This window comes from Dermacentor variabilis, chromosome 2 (genome assembly GCF_050947875.1).
Source record: "Dermacentor variabilis isolate Ectoservices chromosome 2, ASM5094787v1, whole genome shotgun sequence".
Lineage (NCBI taxonomy): Eukaryota > Metazoa > Arthropoda > Arachnida > Ixodida > Ixodidae > Dermacentor > Dermacentor variabilis.
This window is the reverse complement of record NC_134569.1, coordinates 11,194,511-11,198,123: the sequence shown is the minus strand read 5'-3', so window position 1 is coordinate 11,198,123 and position 3,613 is coordinate 11,194,511.

Below are 3,613 nucleotides of genomic sequence, written 5' to 3'. Positions count from 1 at the left end.
AAAATATTTCCTTGGTCTAGGCAACAGTCATCAGAGGTGTCAAACCAAAATAAGAAAAAAGAAAAAACTTTTCCCTCTGTTTTTTTACATCAATCAGTGCAATTTTGCTCATCTCCCACCGTAGCTAGCTAGCTACCTAGCTGATTCGACACACCCGTTTGCCCTGAGATAATCAAGTTCTTTTTTCCCGAGTACAACAGAAGGAGCACTGACACAGTAATCGTTTTCATTGGAGATACAAAACGCTTCAAAAATTTCCCGGTTTTTCTGATTGCTATATTTGCGCAACACACGTGTTCGTTCGAAAAATGCCTTGCATGCTGGCTTGTGCGAGCAACGGCGAATGTGGTCGGCTAAATGACCAGCGCCACTTAGTGAAGTAGCATTCCTGCGATGCTCTAGCAAGCGTTCATTCAGACAGCGCCCGGTTTGGCCAATATAGCATTTCCCACAGGCGAGGGGAATACTATACACAACACCGACGTCACATTCAACGAGGGCTTTGGTGTGCTTTATTTTGCAAGCTGGCTTCTTGCTGGGTAAAACATTCCTTAAATTTTCTCCATAAATAGTTCTCAGGTTATCAAAGTGTCCTCACGTTTCTCAAAACATACCAACGCAGTAAAATCGGGGAACATACCAACGTTGCACGACTGGCTAGCGGCATTCCAAGCGCAGGATCGGCGCCCCCGCTGATAGTGGATACCCATCCACGTCGTCGCCGGGTTTTCCTGTGAAGGTCCACGGGACCCTGCAGTGGTAAGGAGATGCCCTCGCCGACGCTCGCTGGGTGTCTCCATTCGAGCTCATTTCTTGAGGTAGTGGTGCCAGGCCCGCAAGTCGATGGCTGCGGCGAAGCTGGTGCTGTTGGGCTTCCGTCGTTGGCAGACGGTGTCCTTCAGGTACCACTAGGTAGTACTGGCTTACCTAGCACATCCACCACAATTGTGACGATGAATCGCGTTTATTTACAAGATGAAGAATACAAACGTATCGCTCAGCGAAAGCAGCTCACAGCGCCGCAAGTGAGCCAGCACATCTTCGTTCTCTTCTTCGTCCGAACTCCGCTCGCATGTTTCACTATGCTCGAATTCATTGCGGGCAACTCGAAGTGTATCAGGACCAAGTCAGCGGGGCCGGCAGTGAACGGGCGAGCCTGTGGTAACAATAGAATGGGTTACAGTGTGTAGGCGCTTAATCTATCGGAGACTGTGTAGTAATCTTCGGAAACTCGTTGAGTAGAGCTGTATACGGTGAGGTAGGCAGTTTGATGAAGTAGGGTTGAGAGCAGTAGCGGGTGAGAGAAAACCTCTGACTGACAGGCCCGTGATGTTATTCATCAGGCGGCAGTGGCTCACGTCCACGAGCAGATGAATATGGCTCAAGAAATCAGCCCCTAAGATGACATAGCGGACATCTGATATCCAAAATGGCCATTACAACCTGCTCTTACGACCGAGATTGAGGGTAAGAGAGTTCTGTCCGTAAGTTGCAATGACGGAAGAGTTGATAGCTTGTAGGGGGGTTGCCACTGCGCGGAGACGCCGGTCAGCTTTGGACGCAGCAATTACACTGACCTCCGCATCTGTGTCTACCAACAAACGCAGTTCTGCGGTTCGGTCCGTTACATGAAAAAGGCGGCTTGACGTATGGCCATGATCGCTCGCCGCTGTTATTGGTTGGTCATCGAAGTTGAAAGTGCTGCGCAATTCCTGATGCAAGTCGGGTACTTGAGATGCCAGCTCGTTTACTGTTTCCCGAAGGGAACCCACTTGAGGAAGGGGAGAGCTACGGACAGCATTTATGACTGCCGAAGCGACGTCCCTCATATCGTCGGCCAGTTCGGTGAGTTCCGACAAGGACTTATGGTTAACAGTGACCAGTGCCATGCGTACGTTGGCTGGAAGACGTTATAGAAACAACTCACGTAATACGGCCGTGTACAAGGAGTCTAGTTGGTCACCAATGAGGTGTTGCAGGTGACAATAAACTGAGTCGAGCGTTGGTCACCGAGCCCTTCGTTTTTCAGGAGCTGCTGAATACGCCGATGCGCAGGCAGGACGAGACGGCGAAGAAGAGCCTCTTTGATTGTCGTATATGGAGCTTCCTGATGTTGCTCGACGGGTGTGTCGTGTATCTCGGCCATGGCGTGTAGCGGCAAAGCTTCAAGTAGGAGTTCATATTTGCGACACTTCGACGTGACGCGATGAGTGCGGAACTTGTTCTCAGCTTGCATGAACAATAACGTGGGATCAGAAAACCATAGCTGCGGTACCGTAATGGTAGCTGTAGCTCCTATAACACCCGCAGAAGGTACGTGACCAGTTGCATAGGTAGTAGGAGCGGAGTTGAGATCGTCTGTAGTCTGGGTTTGATCCATTGAAGGTCCCGTTCATAGTCCGTATCACCAGTAATTGCGGAACCAACAAACACAGTTAAGAGCACAGCGGTTTTATTTGTACATCCCTTCACTTGATCTACTCCATCGCTTCTAATTCCTCTTCCTTATCTCTTAAGCCGTACCCCACTACTCGCTCATTTCTAAAACCAGCGACGCGCAAGAGGAAGAAGAAAAGCTGGTCACACATGTAAACTGCAATAACTGACATATTTTTTCTGTAACTTACTTGTACAGGTAATGAACAAATGGGTGGAACAAATGGAAGAAGTCACGGACTGTTTGACTACATATATGCTTTTTTCGGCCGCCTACGGGAATGGATGAGAACCCAAGAACGAACCTAAGAGATGGGTCTTGTGAAACTGGAGGAGTGTTGAGGGCTGCATTATACGTCTTGATACCATTGTAGCTTGTCGGAGCTAATGCGAGGAAGACTCAGCTTCGGCAGCGTTTGGTTTTGAACTGTTACTTTTATTTTCATATCGCGCTGCACACGCTGCGTGGCCATGAAGCTAACTTCCTCCTCCTTGATGGGCGCTGCAGGCGGATCGAGTAGTTCTTGAATTGCCTTCACTTTGAGCGGCCGGATACCTTGTGGGGTGACAAGGTGGCTTAAGAACTCGATCGTAGCGACGCCGAAGAAGCACTTGTTCGGATTAACGACGAGACCGTAATCATCAAGTCGGTGCAAAAGGGGGCGCAGGTGAGCTTCATGCTTGGGGTAGGATGAGCTTGCGACGAGGAGAACATCAAGGTACGCGAACACGAAGTCGAGACGTGGCGTGACCTCGTTTATAGTGCGCTGAAAAGTCTGTGCAGCGTTGCGAAGTCCAAAAGACGTCCCCACATACTCGAAGGGGCCGAAAGGGGTGCTAATGGCCGTCTTCGGAACGTCAGCAGGTTCCACAGGAATTTGATGATGAGCTTTCACTAGTCAATTTTAGGGAAGATAGTGCGCCCAGCCTAATTGGATGTGAAGTCTTGTATGTGAGGAAGTGGATAGCGTCTGGTACGGTGTGGGAGTTCAGAGCGGGGTAATCCCCACATGGTCTCCAGTCGCCAGGATCTTTCCTTGGCACTATGTGGAGTGGCGATTCCCAGTTGCTTGAAGGTCGCACAATGCAGAGTTCAAGCATGAGCCCAAACTAGCGGTGACTGATGGTAAGGAGATCTCTAGACAATCGGCGGGGCCGAGGACATCAGATGTAAGAG